At 31.0% G+C, this 14,427-nt stretch overlaps 1 long non-coding RNA gene across 1 annotated transcript; it reads left to right on the forward strand.

Moving 5' to 3' along the window:
- Positions 1-1,343: 1,343 nt before the first annotated feature.
- LOC125604748 lies at positions 1,344-12,760 on the forward strand. Its single transcript, XR_007336424.1, has 3 exons — positions 1,344-1,775; positions 1,933-2,294; positions 11,991-12,760. It is a non-coding gene; the product is annotated as an uncharacterized LOC125604748 (long non-coding RNA).
- The last annotated feature ends 1,667 nt before the right edge of the window (positions 12,761-14,427 follow it).

Here is a 14,427-nt window from a genome sequence, read left to right on the forward strand (position 1 = left end):
TTTTGTATAGTTATTTATTAAATAAGAATTTATAATCATACGGTTCTATGATCGTTCATATCGTTTTATAACAAAATATTTAAATCATCGATAACAAAATTTTCAATCTGAAATTTTTAATAAGTTTATAATTTATAAATGTTCTTGAAAATTCATTGAAAGTTTTAATATTAAAATATTTATGTAATCTTATGGTATATAGTGTTTAATATATATATATATATATATTTTATTATTAAATGATATTTTTTACTCATATGGTTTTAAAATCATGTGTATCTTCTTATAATAAAAATGTTAAACCATTGATCATTAATTTTTAACATAATAATTTTAATAGTTTTAGTCATTTATTGTCGTTTTTAAAAATTCAAAATATAACATATACGAAAAAATCTAAATTTTATTTTTATAGCTAATTTGATTGTTTAATTTATTTTAATAATATAAAATTAAACAAAAAATGATGGAGGAGATATACATTGTTATCAAATCTTTATTATTAAACTCATTAATTGTCATATATATATTAGTCATTTATGGTAATTCCGTAGGTTTTATTTAAGGAAAGAAAATATCATATCATATCATTATATCATATAGTTTGACCAACTTATGTATCTAACAACATATAAAAATCGAATGTGGACCCACTTATTTTGTAATTGAATGTAATTGACTACCTAATTGAGTGCCACCTATACATTGGGGCCTCTTTTAATTAATACAAAATTGAGGTTACATCTTTTCAAATGTTCCTCAATTAATATATAAGGGATTGCAACCTTATTGGTTTACTCTATTCTTCGATTTTATGTTTCCCTTTAATCGTGCAAAGAACAATAGTATAATATATTCGTTTGGCAATACACGTTCGATTCAAGTTATCTTCTGACAAATCGTTAACCTATTTATAATGGCCGACACGAGAAATCATAAGTCTAGTAGTTCCCATTCATGTTAAAAAATAATAATTTAAAGAAAAATAGAAAATATAATAATATTATGAGTCTTTTTAGCTTTGTCAACGTGGATAGCCGAATAAGAATGTAATTCATAATATACCATTTTCCCTTCTAGTTTTGTGGGTTTCTTTTTCCCATAGATTGTACGGATTTGATATATAGTAGATTTTCGGAATGTATAATATAATGTGAAGAATTTCTTGTTTTGTTAAAATGTATGTGAAAGATTAGGTTAGTCAACTGAGTTTAGTGGAAGTATTGAGTATATTTTAATACTCTTTTAGATTTTATTTAACATTGTATATGTACTACTTTTCCGTTTCATAATAAATATTCTTTATTTTTTTCTACATTATTAAACATTATTATTTTACTAACGATTAATACATTATTTTTTGTTAATTATTATGTTAGAAAGAGTTTCTTATTTAAAATGTACTTCTCACTTCGCCTAATTTAAAACACTTATACAAAAACAGATATTTTATTTTGCGTGAAAGTTCATTGTGTCCCTTGAATCTCTTCATAAAAGTAACCAAAGTAGAATATTTTTCAACTGTTTTTTTTGTTTCAACAATTCGTTTTAATTCTAGACCACTTGATTATTATATTCTTTTTTTTTGTCAACCACTCGATTATTATATTCTTCTAGCTAATTCTTGCTATTTTTACCTTAATTTTTTTCCTTTCATTATCTACCGATAAGAAAAAAAATACTGATTGAGATGAAAAGACGCTATAAACTTATATCTATACCGCAGAAGATTAGCTGAACACGACGGTGTAAATCGAAAGTCATCAAGATGGAAGGTATGTTAATAGTCGTCAAATTCGTTTTGGAAAATACAAGTACATTGATATAAATTATTTTCCTATTTTTTGTGTGTTCTTCCTAGTTGTTCTTCTATTTGGATCGAACTAATTAATATTGATTTTTGTGGATTTCTTTGCACATGTGCTTGCTTAGTAGATGTTTGGGACATGAAGCTCCTTAATAATTTACTCGAAAATCAAATTTCTATTAAAGGTGTGTTATCCGATGGAGGGGACTGAGGAGTTTGAGTTCCATAAAGAGTTCCATTTCGAAAAAAAATGTTTCCAGCTCAAAGCGCTTAAGTGAGTGTTATCCTCCTGTAAGCTCATACATGCTATGATGACTAAACAGTCAGTCTCCAAGAATATATGTTATGTGATCAATGGTTGGTGGACACCCTCTTAGATTTTGGACACTACTATCTCTAAACGTTATATGTTTCCAAGCAAACAATTGAACATTATTCGACGAGAATCATAGTTGTTTGGCAATTAGTTTTTGGATTTCGTTGACAGGTTGTGCTCTTGATAATGACGTCAAACTGCATACAACTATGGTGGGATGCTTAACATGGGAGAAGGATTGAATGAGATTAATGTACATATGATAATGAATTGATGGAGTAAAATTGTTGATCACAGCTTTCATGTGATGTGTGTAGATGTGTATTCACCTTGTAGACAATAAAAGAGAGATCATTGTATATTGAATGTATGTAGAAAACAATGAGGTTAAGGTTAGGCCTGTAATTGGTAATATATTTTTCTACTTGCATATATGAAAGAGGTTATAGTACTGCAATATCACATAGAAACATGATCCCGAAAAGATTATTTGTGTTCAACGTAGACAATATAAAATTAAGTAAGGTTTAATGTTCATTTGAAGATAAAGTGGTAAATGAGGTAATGCGGACACAACAACAAAAAATATATCCAAAAGTTCATGAGGAGTCATAAACTAGAGTTTAGGCATGCGGGTTCGGTTTATTTGGGTACTTTGGGTAGGTTATTCTGGAATTTGGTTAGTTTGGGTCGGTCAAAATGTCACCATAGTGAACAGGAAAAAATTTTGGTTCGGTTTTCAGTTAGTTCGGTTTCAAATTTTTACCGAAGTATTTTGTGTTGCGGTTAGGTCGGTTAAAATTTTGGTATAAAATTAAAAAATTCAAAAAAATTCGATTATTTCAATTCGGAATTTGGTTAGCTTGGTTTGGTAATTTTGGTTAGTTCGGTTATTTCGATTCGGATTTTGGTTAGTTTGATTAGTTCAGAATTTTGGTTAAAATTGGAACTGTTTGAATTTTTAATTTAAAAAAAAACAATTACCGAACCAAACCAAAAACCAAAATTTTTTTACCGAACTTTCGAACCAAACTAACTGAAATTTTTAGTTTGGTTAAAAAAAACCCGCCCAACTAGAGTTGAAGTGATGGTGTCCATGTGGATGTCCTCTGTAAGTGTCCATGCGGATATCCATTAGTTTATTTTGTGGCGGTGTATATGTGCTAGAGTCTACGTGGTAATGTTTATTTGTTAGTATTTACCTGTTAGTGTTATTAGTCCACTTTTCGTCCGAGCCCATGTACATCGACTAAGGACTTTCTTAACATGAACTTTGTTAAGGTGGACGAAAATTGGCAAACATGCTTTTCGATCAGGTTATCTGTGTGACTAACTATGACAATCAAAATTTGTGACATATGATGTTTGTAAATAAGGAATTTCATTTATCTTCAATGCTTCGATCGCTAGAAATAAATACTGGTTGCTCATCGCCGAAATTTGTAGAAAAAAACAGAAAGATTATAAATTCAAAACTATAAACGAAAAAATGATTAGACAATAAAAGAATGAAATATTTTGTTCGAACTTTTATGAAATTTTGAATATATATATATATAATGGAGATGAAGAAGATATATTTCTACAATAAACAAGGTTTAATTGGATCATTTATTTCAAAAAGTCTATTGCAAGAATACATAATAGTTCAATGAAAGCGTCAGCTCAGTCACACAACTAATTTTAAGGTCAAATTAGATTTTGCCCCGTGCTTTTAAAGCGCGAGATTAGTTTTTGTTGATAATTTATTAACCCGCCTGTTTGTTCACTAAACGTTTAGACAAAAGCGTTCGGTTTTCTGTTCAGTTTTAATTTTTTTTTCCAGCTTGATTCTAGTTCGGTTGTGGTTCAATTTTTGGTTCAAGAGCTATTAGAACCTTTCGATTATTTATGGATTTGGTTTTGATTTAGATATTCTAATTTTTGATTTTGTTCGAATAAAAATGTTAGGAACCCAATAAAATTTTGAGTTCAGGTTCGGTATCCATTCTTATGATAATTTTGAATAATTTGGATAAAATTCACATTTTAGGATTTTTTTTGATAAAATATCAGATAACTTGAATAAATTTAAATATTTCAAATTTTAAAAAATATACATGTGATTCGGTCCTATCGAGAAATTATAAATATTCATAATTTAAATTCAGTTTAGTACTATTATAAATATTATATCTATGAATAAAATGGTTAATAAATTTATTAACAATTAGTATGCTTATGTTAAATGTTATAAATTTTGATATTGTTTATTGCTTGCATTGGGAAAAGATTTTTAATTTTTTTTTAATTATATAAGAGCATTCCCATTAGTAAACTTATGGAGAGCTTACACATATTCCAGAAAAAAAAATATTAAAATAATATACAGTGATGAACCTGCCTCTCCCTAGTTCTCCCCAGCTCTCCCCAGTAAACCTGTGTCCGGCGAGTTCATCACTGTTTCGCAGACTCCATGACACGTGGCGGTCCGCGATTGGTTCGATTTTTTTTTAAATCAAACAAAAAAATTAATAATAAAAAATTATAAATTTGAACCCCAAGAGGAGGTTCACTAATGGGGATGCTCTAAGGTTTAAATGGGCTTCTGACGCACAGCCCTAAACACTATAATTTTTTACATTTATTTATAATGTATTTGTGAATCTACAATATCTTACTTGTCATATAATTCTAAGTGAATATATTTTTGGAGATTATTTAATAAATATAAATGATTAGGTTAAAGATTTGAATACCTTTTTTTCAAAAAAAAAAAAACGATTTGAATACCTTCATGAATATTTTCAGAAAAAGTAATCAGTTTAGTTGGTTGAAGATTACATGAAATTTTAGATTCGCAATCTAATTTGTTTGAACTTTGAATTATTCTGTTTGAACTTATTAGGGGATATTGTTCAGAGAGTACCTTAATACACAAGCAACCGAAGTTAACAAAACTGTCTGCCATTCCCATCGCACTTCCCATCTCTCAAGCACCCGCAACTCAGAGCTACCTCCCTGTGGCTAAGAAAGAAACTAACATTTCAATATTTTATATAGAAAAGAATTGTGGAAGTTTTGCCCAACTTAATAAAATTTTCGGAAAGAGAATGTATTTTTTTTTTTTTTTTTGTCAACGGAAAGAGAATGTATAGATTTGTATTGTTTCTAGTTTCAGTCACATATAGGTGTCGATGTGGGAAAGCACTTTCAAATACATCTCTTTAAATTAGTTGTCCTTAGTTATGTATTGTTTTAGTTTTAAGTTACCTTTTTAATTTACTTTTGTAAATTTCAGAATATTCTCCAATGGCATAAGATTGTAAATAATTTAAAAAAGTAAGAGCAGAATCCTGGTAAGGATTCTACTTTAATAATATAGATGAGTATTAACAAAAAATTGTGCAAGTAAATACAGTAGAACCTCTACAAATTAATAATATTGACACTTTGAAATTTTATTAATTTATAGATATATTAATTTATAATAGTTTCCTTATTTAGATTTCATATTTTAAGATAAGAAAAATATTTGATTTTAGTGTATAGACATTAATTGTTATTTTTGAAATTTTACATTTATATTAATTTTATTATATTATTTGGTGCATATAATATAGATTGCATAGAATTTAAATGTGGTTTTAGATATAATATTACTAAATCTCATCAAAAATATGTTAAGTGTTAAAAATATATAAAGATAATTCCATTGTGAATATAAACAATCCATATAATAATATGTTCTTACTTATATAAAATATGGATACATATAAATTGTTAATTTATAATTTTAATGGGACCATATGTTTACATAGAAGTTTCTAAAAATTTATTATTGTATTATTTTTATCGATTTGTGTTAAATTTTGAACCGGTCCAAGTTGGGACCAACAAAATTTATTAATTTATAGAGATTATTAATTTATCGAGGATTAATTTATTGAGGTTCTAGTGTATAGTGTATGAATCTCAACTATATTGAAAGCTTGTAGATTTTACAAAAGGACAAAAAAAAAGTATATCTAAGATAGAGACAGAATATGTTAATGGTTTATGACTAACAAAGTTCTTTATAATAAAAAATTCTTTATAATGTATATTTTTCAAAATAAAATTAGAAAATTTATTAAATATATGTAACGAAAATGTATAACAACGTTCCCGATAAAATATTTTTAATGAATTTATGAAATAATATAATGTTGACATACAAATAAAATTTCAAAAATATTTTTTTGACGTGTCCAAAGACTATTATCTTACTCAGACTTAAGGTGTTCTAGATAACTAGACCGGAATATAGCAACTAACGAAACAAAGAGGGTTATAGAAAGACCTTGCAGTTCTAGCTAAAAAATCAGTAGTTTCATTTTGTCCTATGAAAATGTAGAATAGCCTGAAATCGTGGAATCTTTTCTTCGGTTCTTGTATCTCCTTCAGCTATGTCGAAAAAGTCGGCTATGCCTGAGGTTCCTTTATAATCTCTATCAAATCCTTACAGTTTGTCCCAAAATGTTGACATATCGAATGATGCAACATGCTGTCCATTGCCCATTATAGAGCTTCCAATTTGAATGCAAGGCAGATTCTCTTCTTCTTTGATTTCTTGTACCCACGAGTTGTGTTTGTTCAGTGCAATCTTTCCAAACCAATCTGCATCCAATGAAAATCGATGTGGAGGTCCAAAAACCGTCCAACATGCATATATTCTCAAAGGATAAGACTTGAGATGCTATTGCTGGGGATGTAGTCAACCCAATCTCTGTCTGCTTTGCTGTGAACCATGTTTGGCCTTCTCCTTCTGCATATCTGATTAGTTTAAGTGGATCTCTATCTATCATTCTGAATAGTTTATTATTAGTTGTTTTCTAGAGATACCAATAAGGGTGTTTGTCCATTTCTTGATCTTCAAAACTATTTTTCCTCTAGAAAAGATAGTCTATATTAGTATATATGTTGGACAAAGAAAATGTATTTGGATGAGACGGTGTAGCCGCAAGAGCCCATGCTTGAATTGATGGTTGACATTTAAAGATAGCATGAGTTACTAACTCATCTGGATCCCCACACTTTGGACAAATATTATCACATCGCATATAGCGACGATTCAAGTTTTTTTGTGACTGCTACATGTCTTGTGAGTAACTGCTATATAAGATGACGGATTTTTTGCGGTGCCTTTACTTTCCAAGCAAAGACTTTGAGCTTCATAATACTTGGTTCAGTGTAAACAACATTTTCTTCACCCTTAAATATATGTTTGTCCATCCAAATATCCTGACTTAACAGTATACCTGCCACTTTTATTGAAGCTCCAGGAGTAAGAATCACGTTGTAAAGATTGGCTTATGGCCAATCAAAGGTATACTTTCTTGCGCAACGAAGTTCTCAAGCATTTTGACATCCCATTCTTTTGAATCTACTGTTATAAATTCACTGAATGTCATCTTGGGATGGACCACCGGGACATTTGGCATGACTGGCCTTGCAGGTGAAGTCGTGTTCCAAGGATCATCCTATGATTTTACCTCAAAATTCGAATGGATCTTCTGTCTAATCCCTAGTAGCAGTAGAGGTTTTCAAGCTGAAAGGCTAGTCCCGACGTATGAAGGGATATCAACGTCAATAGCACGCAAAGCCAAACTAAATTTATAGTATTTGCCATGTAAAACATGGGCTAAAAGAGAGTCTGGTTATATCAATCTCCACAGTGATTTTGTCAACAAGGCTAGATTAGACTCATCTATCATTCTGAAACCAATGTCTGCCTCTTCTCTTGATAATAGTTTTTCCATTTTGCCCAATAAATTACATTTATGGGGGTTTGAACTCCACCAGAATCGTGCAGTAGCACTCACAAGGTATTCGCAGATCTCCAATTGAAGTAAAAAACTAAACATGACATAAGACGGAAAAGCTAATAGTATAGATTTAACTAGCACTTCTTTTTCACCTTGTGATACCCATCTCTCCGTTTATCCATTTACTATGTTTTGTAGTCTGCCTGGAATACCTAGGTATGAATCCATTCCTCTTTTTTTATTTTGGATTCAAAGAGTGTCCTTAATTAATTGACTTACAATTACAGGTACTCTCTTGCCAAAGAGTAAGGATGATTTATCAAAGTTTATATATTGATCTGATGCTTTTCCATATTTCCTCATTACTTTCATAACTTCTTCAAGTTCACGAGCTCCGCCTTATAAAAGAAAGGCTAACGCGTGAAACACACATCCCGTTATCTTCCTTTGGTTCTTTGCAAGATTAAGAAGGATAACGAATGCTTCCATTTAAAGAATAAATATAAAATGAGACAAAGAATCTCCTTAATGTAATTTTTTTTTCAAAAGTAATGGTCTCTCTTTGTTACGCTTTCATGAATACCTTATAAGAGTAATGTTCTCTCTATGTTATGTTTTCATGAATACCTTATAGTTAGTTAACGTTATATATTGTATAATCCAATCGATATAAGTGGACGAGAATCTCAATTTCTGCATTAGCGCTTAATAAAGTCCCACTTCATATGGTCATAAGCTTTATAATGGTTATACGGTAATTTAAAAACTACTTTATACGGAAGAAGGTGGGGAAGCAAAACTCTGTCTCAGTTTGTGGGTTTTGTGTGCGGTCGTGTTCTCCTTGTATCTCTTTTCTGAGAGTCGAGGCATCTTGGTGGCGATCTGAGTAGTGTAGCGGTGGGCGATGTTGTAGCGGCTTGTCTCGAGGCGTCTTGGATGGGCAGTTCTCCTCGTCCTCGCTTAAGGTAACGCTGGAGATTCCATGACTCGGTGGCGTGTGCAGATCCTGGTCTTCTACTTTGTGGTGGTAACTGTGGTCTGATGTCCATGTTTGGAGGTGTGGGAAGCTTCAGATTCGTCTAGTCGTCTATGGCTGTGGTGAATCGTTGCTCATCAACCTTCTTGCCTTATTTTGCTCTCTACCTAAAGTTCTTTGTCTTCTCTCTCTACCGGAAGCAACAACTTTCATTTGAGGGCTTGATTCGGGTTCTTCATCTTCATGGCTTCTCTATTTTGCCACCAGAATTGCGTTTAACTGTCACATCATGGACCCTTCTTCGGTTATCGGAGATGGGCATTTGGCATTGGAGTTTGAGAAGTCGGTCTATCTCTGATTCGTGTATATCCGATGATGGCTCTTTATGATTGGGTAATGCATCCCAGCATCGGTAATGCATCCCAGCATCAATGTTTATCCTTGATAAATGGAGGTGGTGTTGATCGTTCCTTATTGTGCATGTTATGAATCATTCAAGACATTAAAGTTGATGGTATCTCAAATCCGACTTCTGTAAGTATGGTGTTCTTGTCTTATATATTAAGTGTCTACAGTTGCTTAAGCTAAGAAGAGAGTGGGATGCGAGAGCTCCCTCCCGGATTAACCTGGTGAGGTGGTGATGATGGAATGCTCCGGAGTTGCGCCCACAACTTAGATGTATGACCGATGATTTAATGCTACTAAATTAATGGATTATGGTTGTACTGAATTTTGCTCTCTTAGCTTGTATGTAATTGTAATGATGCCCATTTGAGAAATTAATGAAATTTTGCTCTCTTAAATGTAGTATTTATACAATAGTTTATTATTATTATTATTATTATTTTAAAAGAAAAATACTAATAATAATAACCTACTGTATAAATACTACATTTAAGGTATTATTGTTCGTGTCATTACATATCAAAGTAAGGAAAGCCAAGATATGAAGTGGGATAATTATGTTCCATAATCTTTTCACTTTTCAAAAAAGGTAATTATTATTATGTTACATAATTAATAAAAGTAACAAGAGTACAGTGTGACAGATACACATTGTACCCTAAAGTTGTAACTCTTTAAAAAAAAAAAAAAGTTGTAACTCTTTCTCTTTAAAAATTATCTTCTTGAGAATCTCTCTCACTCTCGTTTATGAAACCATTACAAAGGCACACTGTTGTATTTCTTTCGATTGTGCATCCCACGTGACGTCCCCGGTCCCCACTTCCTTTTCAGCCATACAGCTTTCAGTTTCTAAATTAAATATCTTGTTAAAATTAGGAATTTATTTCATCGATAATGAAATAAATTTCTGTAAGTTTTTACTATGGAAAATATAAAATTTTACGGATTTGATATCATATTAATTAATATATAGAGTGATCTACAAGACTACAACTACTCTATATTGTATTTGTTTTATTTATATGTGAAATTTCGTTATAAAAAAGAAATTTTATTTTTGGTAAAACATATTTTCTTCATCTATTAAAATGAGAAACAAATAGGCAAGTAGCTATCCGAAATTCTGGTTTAGGTTTGATATATTTCTATAAGTTCTGGAGGTTAGTTTTTTTTCTTTCTTTTTGGAGGTTAGTTCATTGCATCTCTTTTGAATATCGTACCATTCTCATCAGTTTAATACGTTTCTACATTCAAAAATTTTGTGAGCTAAGTTTAATAAATGGATAAAAGAACAGTAAACTCATATGAGCTAAAGAATCTACATGTGTTCGATTTATATGATTGTCATGAAAATATAAAAATAAAAGGACTATCAATATCATTTATGTCAAGTTCTTCTGAATTGTTACAATCAACAGCTAAGTGTAATTGTCATCATATATCAACCAGATATTTTTCCCGTTTTATATATGTGTATTTATAATTTGTTTAAACGAAGAATTTACAAAATAAGTAAGTTTGAAATAGAAATTAACTACAGACCATTGATTTTGACAAAATAAAGTATCTAACAATTAAGTTTGATCTAAGCTCGCTTTATCTCTTAGGCGTATAAGTAACCGGTGAAGGAAACATAGTGAGATGACGTTGACAACATCATGTATGACCGTTACTTACCACGAACTGTAATCTTATGAGAGAAAACACATCTTCCACGTCACATACTTAATAACCGCATACGTTCACTGTGTTCAATAAATATGTAGACAAAATATGAACATTCTTACAACAAATGGTGTACTCCATTTACTTTTCACAGTCAAACCAGAGTGTTATATTTCATATTAACAAAATAGCATAAAACACCAATTTCATATCAACCCAAAATAATAAAACATATCCCAATCCCATCCACAACCCCTACCGGTCCGTTTAAGATGGTATGGGTCAGTACCGGATCTTTAGAAAAAAACGAATGGGCCTGAATGTTTGATAATGTCGGGTGTCGGGTCGGATCGGATATAACCCGAGAGACCGAATGGTTACACCCGAAACCCGGCCCTGGTTAACCCTACTCCCCTTTTTTCCTATCGAGATCGAATTTTGATTTCTCTTGATCTTCAAGGGGAGAATTCATGAAACCTTTCCTAAATCACGATCTCCCAAGATATCCTCACCGCAATTATTTCCTAACTCCAATTATCGGATATCTCCAACTGTTTTCGCACATCGTATCTGATTCTCTTCCTCGATTTAAAACCGAAACCCAGATCCTATAAATACTTCTCCTATCATCATCGTCTCCTCCATCACAGAACTCAAGTAATCAAGCAGAGGTACTCCTCTTTTTACATATACTCGATGCTTGTTTCATTTTCTTTTTGCTTTCGGGTTTTTGGGTTTTGGTATAATTTTTAAGATATAAAATCTTATGTTTTGTTTCGTATTAATTAAGCATCACGAGTAGTCATAGGTTCTTTTACATTAACTAGCTGCCTTGTGCAATAATTTCATCACGAGTAAACATACTATATGTTCAAGAAAAACAAAATTCTAAATGTAGCAATGAGCTGTTTTGTTTTATGGATACTATATGTTTTGCTTTTGTTTCGTACATGTTGATGTTTGTTCTTGAGCTATGAGCTGAGTGTTTTGTAAGAAACTAATAACTTGAATCGTTTCTTTGGATTTCGTTGACAGGTTGTGCTCTTGATAATGACGTCAAACTGCATACAACTATGGTGGGATGCTTAACATGGGAGAAGGATTGAATGAGATTAATGTACATATGATAATGAATTGATGGAGTAAAATTGTTGATCACAGCTTTCATGTGATGTGTGTAGATGTGTATTCACCTTGTAGACAATAAAAGAGAGATCATTGTATATTGAATGTATGTAGAAAACAATGAGGTTAAGGTTAGGCCTGTAATTGGTAATATATTTTTCTACTTGCATATATGAAAGAGGTTATAGTACTGCAATATCACATAGAAACATGATCCCGAAAAGATTATTTGTGTTCAACGTAGACAATATAAAATTAAGTAAGGTTTAATGTTCATTTGAAGATAAAGTGGTAAATGAGGTAATGCGGACACAACAACAAAAAATATATCCAAAAGTTCATGAGGAGTCATAAACTAGAGTTTAGGCATGCGGGTTCGGTTTATTTGGGTACTTTGGGTAGGTTATTCTGGAATTTGGTTAGTTTGGGTCGGTCAAAATGTCACCATAGTGAACAGGAAAAAATTTTGGTTCGGTTTTCAGTTAGTTCGGTTTCAAATTTTTTACCGAAGTATTTTGTGTTGCGGTTAGGTCGGTTAAAATTTTGGTATAAAATTAAAAAATTCAAAAAAATTCGATTATTTCAATTCGGAATTTGGTTAGCTTGGTTTGGTAATTTTGGTTAGTTCGGTTATTTCGATTCGGATTTTGGTTAGTTTGATTAGTTCAGAATTTTGGTTAAAATTGGAACTGTTTGAATTTTTAATTTAAAAAAAAAACAATTACCGAACCAAACCAAAAACCAAAATTTTTTTACCGAACTTTCGAACCAAACTAACTGAAATTTTTAGTTTGGTTAAAAAAAACCCGCCCAACTAGAGTTGAAGTGATGGTGTCCATGTGGATGTCCTCTGTAAGTGTCCATGCGGATATCCAGTAGTTTATTTTGTGGCGGTGTATATGTGCTAGAGTCTACGTGGTAATGTTTATTTGTTAGTATTTACCTGTTAGTGTTATTAGTCCACTTTTCGTCCGAGCCCATGTACATCGACTAAGGACTTTCTTAACATGAACTTTGTTAAGGTGGACGAAAATTGGCAAACATGCTTTTCGATCAGGTTATCTGTGTGACTAACTATGACAATCAAAATTTGTGACATATGATGTTTGTAAATAAGGAATTTCATTTATCTTCAATGCTTCGATCGCTAGAAATAAATACTGGTTGCTCATCGCCGAAATTTGTAGAAAAAAACAGAAAAATTATAAATTCAAAACTATAAACGAAAAAATGATTAGACAATAAAAGAATGAAATATTTTGTTCGAACTTTTATGAAATTTTGAATATATATATATAATGGAGATGAAGAAGATATATTTCTACAATAAACAAGGTTTAATTGGATCATTTATTTCAAAAAGTCTATTGCAAGAATACATAATAGTTCAATGAAAGCGTCAGCTCAGTCACACAACTAATTTTAAGGTCAAATTAGATTTTGCCCCGTGCTTTTAAAGCGCGAGATTAGTTTTTGTTGATAATTTATTAACCCGCCTGTTTGTTCACTAAACGTTTAGACAAAAGCGTTCGGTTTTCTGTTCAGTTTTAATTTTTTTTTCCAGCTTGATTCTAGTTCGGTTGTGGTTCAATTTTTGGTTCAAGAGCTATTAGAACCTTTCGATTATTTATGGATTTGGTTTTGATTTAGATATTCTAATTTTTGATTTTGTTCGAATAAAAATGTTAGGAACCCAATAAAATTTTGAGTTCAGGTTCGGTATCCATTCTTATGATAATTTTGAATAATTTGGATAAAATTCACATTTTAGGATTTTTTTTGATAAAATATCAGATAACTTGAATAAATTTAAATATTTCAAATTTTAAAAAATATACATGTGATTCGGTCCTATCGAGAAATTATAAATATTCATAATTTAAATTCAGTTTAGTACTATTATAAATATTATATCTATGAATAAAATGGTTAATAAATTTATTAACAATTAGTATGCTTATGTTAAATGTTATAAATTTTGATATTGTTTATTGCTTGCATTGGGAAAAGATTTTTAATTTTTTTTTAATTATATAAGAGCATTCCCATTAGTAAACTTATGGAGAGCTTACACATATTCCAGAAAAAAAAATATTAAAATAATATACAGTGATGAACCTGCCTCTCCCTAGTTCTCCCCAGCTCTCCCCAGTAAACCTGTGTCCGGCGAGTTCATCACTGTTTCGCAGACTCCATGACACGTGGCGGTCCGCGATTGGTTCGATTTTTTTTTTAAATCAAACAAAAAAATTAATAATAAAAAATTATAAATTTGAACCCTAAGAGGAGGTTCACTAATGGGGATGCTCTAAGAGCATCCACAATGGTGATACCCATTGTGGAGTCC

This window comes from Brassica napus, unplaced genomic scaffold (assembly GCF_020379485.1).
Source record: "Brassica napus cultivar Da-Ae unplaced genomic scaffold, Da-Ae ScsIHWf_617;HRSCAF=912, whole genome shotgun sequence".
Lineage (NCBI taxonomy): Eukaryota > Viridiplantae > Streptophyta > Magnoliopsida > Brassicales > Brassicaceae > Brassica > Brassica napus.